The 18,260-nt window shown below is 37.7% G+C and overlaps 1 protein-coding gene across 1 annotated transcript in view; it reads left to right on the forward strand.

Annotated features, from left to right (window-relative positions):
• The window catches only part of LOC118200366 (regulating synaptic membrane exocytosis protein 2-like), a 472,906-nt gene that overhangs the window by 185,473 nt on the left and 269,173 nt on the right, over positions 1–18,260 (forward strand).

The following is an 18,260-nucleotide window of genomic DNA, read 5'->3' on the forward strand; positions in this document are numbered from 1 at the left end:
TGTGGTCAACAGATCGATAGTAGAAGAAATGTTTGGCTGCGGTAATGAATTCGACTTACAAGACTTGGCCAGTAAAGCGATTTTATGTCCAAAGAACGAGGAAGCTCTGAAGCTTAATGAAGAAATTCTTTCCACGTTTCCAGGTCAAGTTTTCACGCACTACAGTGCAGACTCGGTTATTTGCGATGACGAAGAAGAACAAGAAACGTATCAGCTGGATTTCATCCACAGCCTGACGCCTTCTGGAATGCCACCTCATCGTCTGAATTTGAAAGTTGGAGTTATAGTTATGCTTCTACGAAATCTACATCCATCGGTTGGACTCTGCAACGGAACAAGGCTCATTGTGAAGAGAATTATGCCAAACGTTTTAGATTGTGAAGTCATCTCTGGACAGAATGCTGGATCGAGAGTTTTCATTCCACGTGTTGAACTTTCACCATCAGATTCAAACCTCCCCTTTCAGCTCAAGCGAAGACAGTTTCCCATCAGGCTTGCATTTTGTATGACTATTAATAAGTCACAGGGACAGACACTTAAGAAAGTTGGGATTTATTTACCGCAACCAGTTTTCAGTCATGGAATGCCTTACGTAGCTTTTTCAAGATGTTCGTCTATGAGGAATGTTCGTGTTTTAGTGAAAGACACCAAGAAGCAAGGCCGTTTGATGCCCGCATGTTCTAAAGTATTCACAAGAAATATTGTTTACAGGGAGGTTCTGCAGTAAAAAAGTTACTCGAGACATTGAAACAGTGAGATTTTTGCAACACAAAATGAAGTTAATCAAGCCAAAGCAAAAATGAAAAAGATTTGAGGTTTTTGGATGACTGGGATAAATTGAAGCAAGTCAAGATGAAGCTGAAACAGTTTGAGAATTATGCTTTAGTCGGCTTTTATGTCTGTTGTTACAAAGTGGAATTTGTAGTAGTTAGGCAATCGGAAGCTGTATTATTTTTTCAATGTTGTAAATATTTTTTATAAATTTTCCTTTTCAGGTCTACATACAATTGCGTTCATTAATTTTAAAACATTTTATGTATTTTTCTTTTTTAGGTATTTATGGAACTGATTTCAATCACATAAAAATATTTCTTTTTCAGGTGTATATAGAAATGATTTGATTCAAATTAAAATGTTTTTATACATTTCTTTTCAGATGTACATAGAACTTGTAAATACTTTTTTTCAGGTGTATATAGAAATGATTTCATTCAAATTAAAATGTTTTTCTTTTCAGGTGTACATAGAACATGTAAATTTTTGTAAATAATTTTTCTTATTCATTGCTTGCATTTTTGTACACACATACAAATATATATATATCTTAATTGTGCGTGTGTGTATATATGTATATACAATTGCATCAATATATATATATATATATATATATATATATATACATATTTATATATAGTGATGCAATTTTGTCTATGATTCTGTAACAGCAGACCAGGGAAGGGGCTGATACCTGGGAGAAAAAATAACCCCCTGGTCGATGAGGTTGCAGAGGAGACCCCAGGTGTCAGGCAGTTTATGCCGTCAAAAGCCCACCAATTTTTTCTGTTTACATTTTTTTTTTCTGTTCAAGTTTTTGTGTTTAATATAAACTTATAACTAAGAAATTATTATTATTATTATTATTTCTTTTCAGATAAATACGGATTGTAGCTCGCCCATCTGGCGTACTTACTCGGTAGATTTTAAAAATTATTTTCTGTTTTTCTTCGAACTATTGACGCAATAACTGATTTCATTCATATAAAATATTTTGTTTTGCATGATATTTAATATACTCAAGGGATAGGCCTGTAATGTCTTTCCCAAAGATGTGTCTTTTATAGACGTAGGTACAGTAAAATATTTTACGGGTTCACACGACTGACATTTTATGAAACGTTTGGAAAAGTTTCTGTGTGCTTCCCTACTGTGTTATCCAAAGAACAACAGTTGCAGTAGTTGATGATAATGTGTGTACAGCCCCAAATAATTGGAGACAAGGATATTTTGGAGTTTGTTCAAAGCTAAAAATATATCATTGATGCAGATTCCGACAAAGAAAACGAAATGAATAATGCAGTTCTTGTGGATGATTTTGTTTCATTGATTTTTTATTAAATACATGCCTATATGCATATCTGTGCAAATAAAATGTACTCTAATAAACTTAATTTTGTTAAAAATATGTTTTTTTTTTTTTTTTTTTTTTTTTTTTTTTTTTTTCAATATCCTTTAACACGAAAAAATTCTTCAGTCCCTTCGGTTTCGTGTTAATAATAATGAAAGTGAGAAAAACAATTTTAATCATAGATTTAAAATTATTTTTCTGTTTTTGATTTAAATACAAAATATTTCCACAAATTTCACACAGAAACTATTTTAGACACCAGCAAAGAATTGAGTGGGTGCAGCCCACTCATCTGCAATACTTACTCGGTAGATTTTAAAAATTATTTTCTGTTATTTATTTATTTTGAATGCGATAAAAACAGGCGACTAACCAATTTGGTTTATATGTATGTACATATATATTTTCAAATGTATATACAGGGGATATTGACACATACAACACTATTGACACAATATGAGCTATATCCACACAATGATGGAACAAGGTGTGCAGCAGATGCAAGACATGGGCATGATTCACATGATATTTGATATACTCGAGGGATAGGACTGTAATGAGCAAATGAGTTTGTTCCACAAAGTTGCGTCTTTTACAAACACCCAACATTCGAATCCCAGTGAATAGGGTGGCTGCATGGGTGTTTTTGTTATTTTCCCCATGCCACTTTCCTTTAAAAACTCGACAAGAAGGCATCCCTCCCCTTAGGCAGATTGCACTCGAGTGCTTTGCCGTAGCTGAATACGCTACACCACTACATTACACACGGAAGTAAAAATTACACTTCCTGTGGTCGTTGCCTAATTATTCAAAATATTTTGATAAATGTTATCTGTTCTTAGAATTTCCATAGCATTGCACATATTATTATTTAACATTCTGTTATTTACCAGCAATTTTATAATCTGCAAGTTTTGGTTTTACAATTTTTGATTTTTTAAAATTAACACCTTCTTACACAATTTGCAAACGAGTTCAATAGCCAAACATTCCCTTTCATATTACATCTGAAGAACTGTTGTAGCATTATGCAACAAACATTTCGCTGTTCATTAAAATATAGGAACACTTTTCAATCAAATTTTGATTAGAATTTTATGTAGATTGAAAAGTTGTTTTCAACTCAGCTGCCTTTACACTCGCAGTTGTATTCACAATTGATTTTCACGCTGGACTTTTATCATTTGTCATATCCGCTAAATTTTAAGTGTCAGCAATTTTTTCTGCGGTAACAGCATCTACAAATGACCATCTGCCATGAATATTCTTCACACATGCACGAGTTTTATTTTAGAACCGCTGATGCTTTGGGTTTATGATACTACTTGCTAATAGTATGCATTATGATAGCATAAGTAAAAAAAAAAAAAAATTTACCAGTATAATCAAAATAGAACAAATTCACGACTAAAATCTTATCAAGAGTCTTAGAAGACCCTTCGAAGAACATTTTTAGAAGGTAAACAAAGATAACTGACGAAAACTGATCAGCTCGAAAACCCACGCTTGAAAAATGTAAACAAACGCCGCCAAAAGCAGTTACAGTTACGACTAAGATCAAAGGTTTGCTCGCAGTTAAAAGTATTACTTCCGAGCATGAAAAAATTGTAACATAATGCTTTTAAATGTTTTCTACTATTTTAAAGGCATTTAAATGCCAGTATATATTTACTGTTATGAAACATAATTACAAAAGAGATGTTAAGTATAAAATATATAGACAGCAGTTGGAGTTTACCAAAAAGAATTTAAATAAAGGAATTTTAACAACGAGTATACTGTTGGAATATCACACCCGAAAATTTTCGCGATTACACTTCGTACAAGCAGCTGAGCGGTAAAATCGCTGAACACTGGTAGTTCGGTCCAACTTTCTAATCCCGGCGAGCGGGCTGGCTGCATGTGTGTTTTCGTGGTTTTCCGCATGCAGTATCTTCTGCATGCATACGTTAACAAAGCGGGCGCAGCAAATGTAAAATCGCTGTACACTGGTAGTTAGGTCCAACTTTCGAATACCACGAAGGCATCCATCCCCTGAAGTAATGGGCTTCAGCCCGCTAGTCTATACTATTAAAATCTGTGTGCCTCTGTCTGTTTGTGTGTTTGTAACATCATCTTCTCAAGAACGGCTGGGTGTAGAGCTTAGCGGAAGGTAGCGTTGGATTCAGAATGCCCGTGGCTCGCCGGATTGACCATCGGCATCTTCGTGCGACTTTAATTAGCCGAGATATTAATTAAAAACTGATTTTCTCCCTACATTTCCCTACGTTTTGCACTTTCTTTCACGGGTTTCCCCTATTTTAGGGATTTGGCCGAGTGCCAAATTCGTTTTTCTCGAATATCTGCGGAACGGCTCCGAGTTGCGATTTGAAACGCATATCCCCGTATTCGAAAAAAATCAACGAATCCATCAATACCGGTTTCATCTTCGTGCGAGAATAATCGGCGGAGTTATTAATTAAAAACTGCGAAAACGCTATTTCATTTTTCGGAGTGGCAACAGTCTCGGAATTAGCTGAGATAAAATTGCTTTTTCGAAAGCGCCGGGGGGGACAATTGCTTCCGCTCGAGATTTGTGTTGGTTAAAAGGTCACGTGTCAAATTCTTTTTTTTTCTAAATAACTTTGGAACGGCGCTGAGTTGGAATTCGAGACAGGTATTGCCGGATTGCAAAAAATTCTCTTAATCCATTGATACCATTTTCATCTTCGTACGACTTTATTCAGCTGAGATATTAATTAAAAACTGAATACGCTAATTTTCGCGCTCATTTTTCCGATTGCAAGAGTTTCTTGAATCGCCGCAGATAAAAACCGAGGTTATATTCTGAGGTTAAACAAAGCACGCGATTGCAAGTTATCTCACTGTAGTTTGAAAATATTATTATTATAGGTATTTTAAATAAAATAGCTGCTTTTTGCAATTTTTTTTATTTCAGGTTAGGATAATTACCACGATATGTTATTGCCACGTTATTTCTTTTATCGATATTGTGTAAAAGTTGTTATATTACATTAAATTTAAATGCTGATCTTCTTGAAGTTCTACAGTATTTTAAATAAACAGCTGCTTTATGCAATTTTTTTTTTTATTTCAGGTTAGGATAATTCCCACGTTATTTCAAAAAATTTTCTATGCAGACATTTAAAGAAGAAGTTGAAATTACTATGTAAACTACTAATTTAAATTTTCACTAAAAAAAAAAATTCTTTTCGTTCAGGGATTTAAATTGAATATGTTTTTTCTTGGAGATGGTATAGGAAAACCTTTCTTATTATAATTAATTATGAATTATTAATTTCATTAATGTATATATTGATACAGTTTTGCTTGTGATCATATTGAAGTTTATAAAGTAAAAAGAATTTTAATAACGAATCTACTGTTTGAATAATAAATGCGAAAATTTACGCGATTACACTTTCTACAACGGCCCATTTAGCGGGTGAGCGGTAAAGTCACTAAACACTGGTAGTTAGGTCAAGTTTCGAATCCCGGCGAACGGGCTGGCTGCATGGGTGTTTTCGTGATTTTCCGGTTGTGTATAGTGTATGCAGTATCTTCTGGATGCATACGTGGATAAAGCGGGCGCAGCCCGATCAAAACATGTGAACACTGGTAGTTTGGTCCAACTTTCGAATACCGGCGAACACGGGCTGGCTGCATGAGTATTTTCGTGATTTTCTGCATGTGTAACGTGTATGCAGTATCTTATGCATGCATATGTTAATAAGGCGGGAGCAGCCCAGGTAAAATCGATGTACACTGGTAGTTCGGTCCAACTTTGGAATCCCGCTGAACGGAATGCCTCCATAGATTTTTTCGTGATTTTAGTCATGTGTATTGTGTATGCGGTATGTCCTGTATGCATAAGCGAATAAAGCGGGCGCAGCCCGCCCAAAACCGCTGAACGCTGGCAGTTCACTCCAATTTTCGAATCCAGACGAACAGGCCGCCACCATGGGTGTTCACGTGATTTTACTCATGTGTAATGTATATGCAGTACCGTATGGATTCATTTATGAATAAGGCAGACGCAGCCCGCACAAAACCGTTGAACACTGGTAGTTTGGTCAAACTTTCGAATACCAGGTAATGGGCTGCCTGTATGAATGTTTTCGTGATTTTCCGGATGTGTAACGTTTATGAAGTATCTTGTGGATGCATACGTGAATAAAGTGGGTGGAGAACACTGGTAGTTCGGACCAAATTTCGAATCCAATCGTATGGGCTGGCTCCATGGGTTTTTTCGTGATTTTCCGCATGCGTATCTAGTCTATACTATTAAAATCTGTGTGCGTCTGTCTGTTTGTGTGTTTGTAACATCATCTCCTCAAGAACGGCTGGGTGCAGAGCTTAGCGGAAGGTACCGTTGGATTCAGAATTCCCGTATCTCGCCATATTGACCATCGGCATCTTCGTGCGACTTTAATTAGCCGAGATATTAATTAAAAACTGCTTTTTCCCCTACGTTTCCCTACGTTTTGCACTTTCTTTCACGGGTTTTCCCTGTTTTAGGGATTTGGCCGAGTGCCAAATTCGTTTTTCTCGAATAACTTGGGAACGGCGCCGAGTTGGAATTCGAAACGCATATCTCCGGATTCGAAAAAAATCAACAAATCCATCGATACCGGTCCCATCTTCGTACGACAATAATCCGCGCAGTTATTAATTAAAAACTGCGAAAACAATAATTTCGGCACTCAGTCTTCCGAGTGGCAACAGTCTCGGAGATAAAAATGCTATGGGAACGCCAAGGCCGTTCGCCACTAACAAACTAAGAATAAAAAATTAAAATAACTTGAAGGAATAAACTGAAAAGCTAAAATAAAACTAAAAATATAAACATTCTCTTCATTTAGTTGTCGTTAGTTGAATGTAGATTGGTTTATGCCCTTGATAAGTCGAGTAAATGACGTCATAGATAAAATAAAAAGTTTTGTTTCCCGGTCTGGCAACAGATCAAATAGAATCAAAAGTTTAGTTTCCTGGTTTGGCAACAAAAAATTTATTTACGAATTTTGGATTTGGAAGGAGACCGTCGCAATTTTTTCCAGCATTTCAAATTTCGTAAATATTCTTATTATTACTCATTGCACTTAATCTTTATTTCTTTTTACAGGATATTTGATTGTTTTTTGCATTTATATTTGTAGTTTTAGTAATTTAAAGTAGTATTTTAGACTTTTATATGCTCCTGTTAGTTTAGAACTTGAGAATTCTTCGGAACATTAACTTGGTGACTCTTTTTATATATTTAATGTATTATTTTGTATTTTTTTAAAGATCTATTCATTCGTGTTTTATATTTCTGTTATTGTTGCTCGATAAATTGCATTTACATTTTATATTTTTGACATTTTCCTGTGTGCGATAACAATTATCGTTTTAAGGCGATCGAATGTTCTATATTTTATTAGATTTGTTATTTTGTTAGGTTTGTTATTTGAATTTCAGAATTGATTTCAGAAGTTCCTAATTTATATTTGTATTTATACCTTTTATTTATTTTGTGTTTAGGTTTTCATTTTCTGTTTATGTGCATTGTTCTCAGATTGACCTAATTATTAGAAATATTTTCATAATTTTTATCTGTGCTTGGAATTTTTCATAATATTACCCATATTATTTCTTATTTGCCAGCAATTTTTTAACAGGGAAGTTTTTGTTTTACATTTTTGATTTTTTAAACTTAATTTGTTCTTAAGTGGAAAATTTTTCATTTAGTCTAGGATTATTTTAAAATTTGTGTTGTATACATATAGAATGCATTAATTTTTTTTCCAGCAGTATTGGTTTAATGAGCAATTTTTTTCTTTCATCTGCGTACTCAATTTTTTGAGTCGAGTTAATATTTTAGTAGTGCTTTTTTTAACGTACTGAAATGCCGAAACGGAAAAGAGGCATTACAGGAGATGCATCAAGAAGACGAAGAGCTGAAGCACAGAGTTTACGGCGAGCTGCAGAAAATGAAGAAGAAACTGCTGCGAGACTGAGCACGCAAGCGCGTCGGCAAGCAAACCTACGCGCTCAAGAAACGGAAGAAGAAACCGCTACGAGACTCGGCAGGAAAGCTCAACATCAAGAAAATTTACGTGCTGCAGAAACGGAACAAGAAACCATTAGGAGACTCAGCAGGCAATCCCAATGTCAAGAAAATTTGCGTGCTCAAGAAAGTGAAGAAGAAACCAGTAGGAGGCACAGACTGGACTCTCATCGTCATCGTCAAGTTCGAGCGGAAGAGTCGGAAGAGGACGCTGCTACACGAAGAACGCGAGACGCTGCACGCCACAGACAAGTCCTATCCGAAGAAACAATGTCCGTACGAGAAGACAGGCTACGCATGAATGCAGCACAACGTTCACGCAGCACTCTTCACAATGCAGGAAGATGTGGACTCGAAGTTTATGTTGAGCAACACAGCGCCGGTTCAATGGAAGCTTCCTGCGATCTCTGCAACGGATTGTTCTTTACGGGAGAAAGGAATGCAAGAGGAAGATACATGCACTGCTGTAACAATGGGAAAATTGTCGAAGCTGAAAGAAGATATCCAGAAGAATGGCACAATTTAATGAATGGGAACCACCCGTTTTCTGAAGAGGTTTTTGCCAACATACGTACTTACAACTGCCTGCTCAGTTTTGCTTCATTGTGTGCCAATATAGAAATGCCTTCGGGTTCGGGTCCCTACTGCTTCAGGATTCACGGTGCCATATATCATCGAACGAGCCACCTTCATCCGCCTCATCCCGGTCAAGAACAGTATGCTCAGCTGTACATTTTAAATTCGGATCAAGCCCTCAGGCAGAGAATGAACATATTTGGAAATGTTGCCCTGAACGCCGAACTCCTGAGACAGTTGGACACAGTTTTAAGGAACGTTAATCCATATGCGGAAGCCTACAAGATGCTGAAGGAATTCGAAGAAGAAACTGTACGAGAGCAAGGTGCCGAAACTGCTGCGGATATCCGCATGTACATCACGGGTGAAAGTGTTGCTGCAGGCGAGCACAGGGGACGTTACAATGCTCCGAAAGAAAATGAAGTTGCAGTCGTCTTCAAGAGTACGGACGGCGCTCCTCCATCGAAACCGAGACATCGTGATCCATCCGAGAGGTGGCGGTCTCATCAACATCAGTACCTTAAATCCCAACTTGGAACCCATGACGTACGTACTTTTCTTTCCTCACGGCGAGCAAGGATTCAGAGTCGGACAGCAATACACAGAGTTACAGTTTTACAGTCACAGGGTATCCGTACGACGAGATTGCTACAACCCGATTTTGTATGGCCGGAAATTGTTTCAGCAGTATCTCGTGGATGCATACGTAAAAGTTGAAGGCAACAGGATTGCGTACCTCCGGAGCCATCAGACGAATCTGAGAGTGGAAACTTACATGGGTCTTGCCGATCACATTTACAGAGTTGGTCAAGAGACGGGCGTCCGCCCTGGAATACCGGTTATACTTCCGTCAACGTTTATAGGAAGCCCTCGCTGCATGCAGCAAAACTATCAGGACTCGATGGCCATTGTGCGCGACTTTGGTAAACCGGATCTGTTTTTGACTTTCACGTGCAACCCTAAATGGCCGGAAATAACAGAAAACTTATTCCCAGGACAGAAGGCTCACGATCGCCCGGACATCGCTTCGAGGGTATTTGACCTGAAGAAAACGGCTTTGATGCAAGATTTGACAAAGAATCACATCTTAGGTGCGACCATTGCAGATATACACGTCATCGAATTTCAGAAGAGAGGATTGCCTCATATGCACCTTTTGTTGCTTTTAGCGGAAGAAGACAAAATAAGAGATGCAGAGTGCATCGACTCGCTGGTGTGTGCTGAACTTCCAGATGCTACTCGACATCCGGAGCTACACAACATTGTGAAGTCATCGATGATTCACGGACCCTGCGGTGAACTGAATAGAAACTCTCCCTGCATGAGTGATGGTGTATGTTCGAAAGGATTTCCGAAACCGTTTCAGGCAGAAACTAAAGAGAACGTGAATGGCTACCCACTCTACAGAAGAAGGGACGATGGAAACTTTATCGTGATCAAGGGTCATGCCGTCGATAACAGATGGGTCGTTCCTTACAATCCGTATTTATCGAAAAAGTACAACGCCCACATAAACGTTGAAGTATGCAGCTCCATAAAATCGGTGAAGTATTTGTTCAAATACGTGTACAAGTGTCATGATGCAGCTAAAGTTGTTCTGGAAGAATCTGGAGATAGAACTTTAATGTGGGACGAGATCAAATGCTTCTTAAATGCAAGATACGTGTCTGCCCCTGAAGCAGCGTGGAGGCTGTTTGAAAAAAGAATGCATTCTAGGTCGCACTCCATCATACGACTACCGGTTCATTTGGAAAACCTGCAGCCCGTCTATTTTGCCGAATCCGAAGAAAGGAATGCTTTCCAGAGAGCTGCCGAGAAAAATACCATGCTCACCGGATGGTTTGAACTGAACAGGACAGTTCCCGAAGCGAATGGTTACCTGTATGCCGAAATTCCTAAACATTTCACCTGGAGGAATCATGCCTGGCAGACACGAGTTAGACTTGGAGATTACATCATTTCAAGAATGTATTCTGTTAGCCCGAAAGATGTTGAGCGTCTCCATCTGAGGTTGCTGCTGTGTCACGTTAAAGGAGCGAAGAGTTTTGCCGACTTAAGAACTTACGAAGGTGTGGAGTATTCAACGTTCAAGGAAGCCTGCCGTGCAAGGCATCTGCTGCAAGACGACGAAGAATGGAAAAATACTCTGGCAGAAGCATCAGCTTTTCAAATGCCACCGCAGCTAAGACAGCTTTTTTGCTTCATCTGTGTTTTCTGCAACCCTGCGGAACCCGTCGCTTTGTGGAATGAATTCAAAGAGTCCCTTTCTGAAGATTTTGCGAGATCTTACTCCTTAGAAGACAGATTCAGCCTTGCACTGAGAAGTATAGAAGACCAGTTAGAAGTGCACAATGTTTCGCTATGTTCTCTTGGTCTCCCGCAACCAACATTGACTGATGCTGTTTCTCTCGAAGTCCCGCAGTTCGATGTCCAGTATGAAAACGAACAAGCCGAAGTGTTGAACGGGATGTTGAATCCTGAACAGAAATTAGTTTACGACTTGGTTTTGGAAGCTGTACGAGATGAGAATCCTAACACACCGAAGACATTTTGTGTTAATGCGTTTGCCGGAGCTGGAAAAACTTTCCTTTTTAGGACGATCCTTCATGCTGTTCGAGGAATGGGCCACGTTGCCATTCCCGTTGCGTGGACAGGCATTGCTGCTGTGCTGTTGACCGGTGGAAGAACTGTACACTCTACTTTCAAGTTGCCCGTTCCACTTCTGGAAAATTCTTCGTGCCGTGTGAGACAAGATAGCGCTGAAGGAAGGTACTTGAAGACTGCGAAACTTTTCATATGGGATGAATGCACCATGACGCCTCATTACGCTTTGGAAGCTGTCGACAGATTGCTGAGAGACTTGACCGGACTGGATGTTCCTTTTGGCGGTAAAACCTTAGTTTTAGGAGGTGACTGGAGACAAACATTACCTGTTGTCGCACATGGAAACCGAACTTCTGCGATCGAGAGCTGCCTCAGGAACTCCTTTTTGTGGCCACATTTCAAACAATGCACGCTTTCCACCAATATGCGATTGAATCCGGAAGAACAAGAATTTTCAGAATGGCTTCTGCAGTTGGGAGACGGTCGTCTTAAAAATGACAGTGGCTTGGACGAAGACATTATCGAAATTCCATCTTTGTGTGTGGTCAACAGATCGATAGTAGAAGAAATGTTTGGCTGCGGTAATGAATTCGACTTACAAGACTTGGCCAGTAAAGCGATTTTATGTCCAAAGAACGAGGAAGCTCTGAAGCTTAATGAAGAAATTTTTTCCACGTTTCCAGGTCACGGTTTCACGCACTACAGTGCAGACTCGTTTATTTGCGATGACGAAGAAGAACAAGAAACGTATCAGCTGGATTTCATCCACAGCCTGACACCTTCTGGAATGCCACCTCATCGTCTGAATTTGAAAGTTGGAGTTATAGTTATGCTTCTACGAAATCTACATCCATCGGTTGGACTCTGCAACGGAACAAGGCTCATTGTGAAGAGAATTATGCCAAACGTTTTAGATTGTGAAGTCATCTCTGGACAGAATGCTGGATCGAGAGTTTTCATTCCACGTGTTGAACTTTCACCATCAGATTCAAACCTCCCCTTTCAGCTCAAGCGAAGACAGTTTCCCATCAGGCTTGCATTTTGTATGACTATTAATAAGTCACAGGGACAGACACTTAAGAAAGTTGGGATTTATTTACCGCAACCAGTTTTCAGTCATGGAATGCCTTACGTAGCTTTTTCAAGATGTTCGTCTATGAGGAATGTTCGTGTTTTAGTGAAAGACACCAAGAAGCAAGGCCGTTTGATGCCCGCTTGTTCTAAAGTATTCACAAGAAATATTGTTTACAGGGAGGTTCTGCAGTAAAAAAGTTACTCGAGACATTGAAACAGTGAGATTTTTGCAACACAAAATGAAGTTAATCAAGCCAAAGCAAAAATGAAAAAGATTTGAGGTTTTTGGATGACTGGGATAAATTGAAGCAAGTCAAGATGAAGCTGAAACAGTTTGAGAATTATGCTTTAGTCGGCTTTTATGTCTGTTGTTACAAAGTGGAATTTGTAGTAGTTAGGCAATCGGAAGCTGTATTATTTTTTCAATGTTGTAAATATTTTTTATAAATTTTCCTTTTCAGGTCTACATACAATTGCGTTCATTAATTTTAAAACATTTTATGTATTTTTCTTTTTTAGGTATTTATGGAACTGATTTCAATCACATAAAAATATTTCTTTTTCAGGTGTATATAGAAATGATTTGATTCAAATTAAAATGTTTTTATACATTTCTTTTCAGATGTACATAGAACTTGTAAATACTTTTTTTCAGGTGTATATAGAAATGATTTCATTCAAATTAAAATGTTTTTCTTTTCAGGTGTACATAGAACATGTAAATTTTTGTAAATATATTTTCTTATTCATTGCTTGCATTTTTGTAAACACATACAAATATATATATATCTTAATTGTGCGTGTGTGTATATATGTATATACAATTGCATCAATATATATATATATATATATATATATATATACATATTTATATATAGTGATGCAATTTTGTCTATGATTCTGTAACAGCAGACCAGGGAAGGGGCTGATACCTGGGAGAAAAAATAACCCCCTGGTCGATGAGGTTGCAGAGGAGACCACAGGTGTCAGGCAGTTTATGCCGTCAAAAGCCCACCAATTTTTTCTGTTTACATTTTTTTTTTTCTGTTCATTTTTTTGTGTTTAATATAAACTTATAACTAAGAAATTATTATTATTATTATTATTTCTTTTCAGATAAATACGGATTGTAGCTCGCCCATCTGGCGTACTTACTCGGTAGATTTTAAAAATTATTTTCTGTTTTTCTTTGAACTATTGACGCAATAACTGATTTCATTCATATAAAATATTTTGTTTTGCATGATATTTAATATACTCAAGGGATAGGCCTGTAATGTCTTTCCCAAAGTTGTGTCTTTTATAGACGTAGGTACAGTAAAATATTTTACAGGTTCACACGACTGACATTTTATGAAACGTTTGGAAAAGTTTCTGTGTGCTGCCCTACTGTGTTATCCAAAGAACAACAGTTGCAGTAGTTGATGATAATGTGTGTACAGCCCCAAATAATTGGAGACAACGATATTTTGGAGTTTGTTCAAAGCTAAAAAAATATCATTGATGCAGATTCCGACAAAGAAAACGAAATGAATAATGCAGTTCTTGTGGATGATTTTGTTTCATTGATTTTTTATTAAATACATGCCTATATGCATATCTGTGCAAATAAAATGTACTCTAATAAACTTAATTTTGTTGAAAATATGTTTTTTTTTTTTTTTTTTTTTTTTTTTTTTCAATATCCCTTAACACGAAAAAATTCTTCAGTCCCTTCGGTTTCGTGTTAATAATAATGAAAGTGAGAAAAACAATTTTAATCATAGATTTAAAATTATTTTTCTGTTTTTGATTTAAATATTTCCACAAATTTCACACAGAAACTATTTTAGACACCAGCAAAGAATTGAGTGGGTGCAGCCCACCCATCTGCAATACTTACTCGGTAGATTTTAAAAATTATTTTCTGTTATTTATTTATTTTGAATGCGATAAAAACAGGCGACTAACTAATTTGGTTTATATGTATGTACATATATATTTTCAAATGTATATACAGGGGATATTGGACACATACAACACTATTGACACAATATGAGCTATATCCACACAATGATGGAACAAGGTGTGCAGCAGATGCAAGACATGGGCATGATTCACATGATATTTGATATACTCGAGGGATAGGACTGTAATGAGCAAATGAGATTGTTCCACAAAGTTGCGTCTTTTACAAACACCCAACATTCGAATCCCAGTGAATGGGGTGGCTGCATGGGTGTTTTTGTTATTTTCCCCATGCCACTTTCCTTTAAAAAGCCGACAAGAAGGCATCCCTCCCCTTAGGCAGATTGCACTCGAGTGCTTTGCCGTAGCTGAATACGCTACACCACTACATTACACACGGAAGTAAAAATGACACTTCCTGTGGTCGTTGCCTAATTATTCAAAATATTTTGATAATTGTTATCTGTTCTTAGAATTTCCATAGCGTTGCACATATTATTATTTAACATTCTGTTATTTACCAGGAATTTTATAATCTGCAAGTTTTGGTTTTACAATTTTTGATTTTTTAAAATTAACACCTTCTTACACAATTTGCAAACGAGTTCAATAGCCAAACATTCCCTTTCATATTACATCTGAAGAACTGTTGTAGCATTATGCAACAAACATTTCGCTGTTCATTAAAATATAGGAACACTTTTCAATCAAATTTTGATTAGAATTTGATGTAGATTGAAAAGTTGTTTTCAACTCAGCTGCCTTTACACTCGCAGTTGTATTCACAATTGATTTTCACGCTGGACTTTTATCATTTGTCATATCCGCTAAATTTTAAGTGTCAGCAATTTTTTCTGCGGTAACAGCATCTACAAATGACCATCTGCCATGAATATTCTTCACACATGCACGAGTTTTATTTTAGAACCGCTGATGCTTTGGGTTTATGATACTACTTGCTAATAGTATGCATTATGATAGCATAAGTAAAAAAAAAATTACCAGTATAATCAAAATAGAACAAATTCACGACTAAAATATTATCAAGAGTCTTAGAAGACCCTTCGAAGAACATTTTTAGAAGGTAAACAAAGATAACTGACGAAAACTGATCAGCTCGAAAACCCACGCTTGAAAAATGTAAACAAACGCCGCCGAAAGCAGTTACAGTTACGACTAAGATCAAAGGTTTGCTCGCAGTTAAAAGTATTACTTCCGAGCATGAAAAAATTGTAACATAATGCTTTTAAATGTTTTCTACTATTTTAAAGGCATTTAAATGCCAGTATATATTTACTGTTATGAAACATAATTACAAAAGAGATGTTAAGTATAAAATATATAGACAGCAGTTGGAGTTTACCAAAAAGAATAAATAAAGGAATTTTAACAACGAGTATACTGTTGGAATATCACACCCGATAATTTTCGCGATTACACTTCGTACAAGCAGCTGAGCGGTAAAATCGCTGAACACTGGTAGTTCGGTCCAACTTTCTAATCCCGGCGAGCGGGCTGGCTGCATGTGTGTTTTCGTGGTTTTCCGCATGCAGTATCTTCTGCATGCATACGTTAACAAAGCGGGCGCAGCAAATGTAAAATCGCTGTACACTGGTAATTAGGTCCAACTTTCGAATACCACGAAGGCATCCATCCCCTGAAGTAATGGGCTTCAGCCCGCTCAGCTGGCGGGCTTGCCCGCTAGTCTATACTATTAAAATCTGTGTGCCTCTGTCTGTTTGTGTGTTTGTAACATCATCTCCTCGGGAACGGCTGGGTGTAGAGCTTAGCGGAAGGTACCGTTGGATTCAGAATGCCCGTGGCTCGCCGGATTCACCATCGGCACCTTCGTGCGACTTTAATTAGCCGAGATATTAATTAAAAACTGATTTTCTCCCTACATTTCCCTACGTTTTGCACTTTCTTTCACGGGTTTCCCCTATTTTAGGGATTTGGCCGAGTGCCAAATTCGTTTTTCTCGAATATCTGCGGAACGGCTTCGAGTTGCGATTCGAAACGCATATCCCCGTATTCGAAAAAAATCAACGAATCCATCGATACCGGTCCCATCTTCGTACGACAATAATCGGCGGAGTTATTAATTAAAAACTGCGAAAACGTTATTTCATTTTTCGGAGTGGCAACCGTCTCGGAATTAGCTGAGATAAAATTGCTTTTTCGAAAGCGCCGGGGGGATGACAATTGCTTCCGCTCGAGATTTGTGCTGGCGAAAGGTCACGTGTCAATTTCTTTTTTCTTAAATATCTATGGAACGGCGCTGAGTTGGAATTCGAGGCAGGTGTCTGCGGATTCCAAAAAATTCTACGAATCCAATGATACCATTCTCATCTTCGTAGGACGTTAATCAGCTGAGATATTAATTAAAAACTGTGAGAACGCTAATTTTCGGGCTCATTTTTCCGATTGCAACAGTTTCTTGAATCGCCACAGATACAAATCAAGGTTATATTCTAAAGTTGAATAAAGCACGCGATTGCATGTTACCTAACTGTATTTTAAAAATATTTCGTTAATGTAGGCATTTTAAATAAACAGCTGCTTTTCACAATTTTTTTTTTAATTTCAGGTTAGGATGATTGTCACGTTAATTCTTTTATTGATATTGAATAAAAGTTATTATATTACATTAAATTTAAATGATGACGTTCTTGAAGTTGTACAACTTTAATCAGCTGGGATATTAATTAAAAAATCTGAAAAAGCTATTTTTTAAAAATATGTTGTTATTTTTTTAATAATAAATTTGATTTTTTGGAATAATATATTTTTTTATGTTATTAGATACGTGCACTTAATTTAGATATTATCTTTTAATGCAAATGATATTTTAAATAAGTTCGCACCAATAAAAATTAAATTCACACTTTTTTTTTTTTTTTTTTTTTAGATTAAAGATTTTTCTTTGCTCCTTTGAGATGGTATACGGTAACTTTCGAATCCCGGTGAGCAGGCAGGCTACACTCATGTTTTTTGTGATTTTGCGCATATCTGTTGTGTATGCAGTGTCTTCTGGATGCATAAATGAATAAAGCTGAACTCTGGTAGTTCGGTCCTAATTTCGAATCCCGGCGAACGGGCTGGGTCCATGGGTGTTTGCGTGATTTTACGCATGTGCCTCGTGTACGCAGCATCTTCTGGATGCATAAGTGAATAAAGCGGCCGAAATTCGCTCAAACCTCTGATTACTGGTAGTTCGGTCCAACTTTCGAATCCAAGCGACCGTGTTGGCTCAATGTGTGTTTTCGGGATTTTTCGCATGTGTAACGTGTATGCGGTATCTTCTGCATGCATACTTGAATAAAGCGGGAGCAGCCCGCGCAAAACTACAGAACACTGGTAGTTCTGTCCAACTTTCGAATTCCGGGGTACTGTACATAAAATTTGGTCGCATACGTGAATACAGCGCGCGGATACCGGGTAAAACCGCTGAACACTGGTAGTTCGGTCAAACATTCGAATCTCTGCGAGCGGGCTGGCTGCATGGGTGTTTTCCTGATTTTCCGCATGTGTATAGTGTATAAAGTGATTTCTGGATGCATATGTGATAAAAGTGGGCGCAGCCTGCTCAAAACCTCTTAACGCTGGTAGTTCGATCCAACTTTCGGTGTCGGCGAACGAGCTGGCTCCCCGGGTGTTTTCTTGCTTTAACTCATGTGTATCGTTTATGGAGTATCCTCTCCATGCTTATGTGTATAAAGCGGGCGCAGCCCGGTCCACAAAATCGCTGAACACTGGTATTTCGGTCCTACTTTCGAATTCCGGGGTACTGTATATAAAATTTGGATGCATACGTGAATACAGCGCGCGGATACCGGGTAAAACCGCTGAACGCTGGTAGTTCGCTCAAACTTTCGAATCTCGGCGAGC

Source organism: Stegodyphus dumicola, chromosome 2 (genome assembly GCF_044657685.1).
Source record: "Stegodyphus dumicola isolate Sdum_Otavi_A_Nest chromosome 2, ASM4465768v1".
NCBI classification, from domain to species: domain Eukaryota; kingdom Metazoa; phylum Arthropoda; class Arachnida; order Araneae; family Eresidae; genus Stegodyphus; species Stegodyphus dumicola.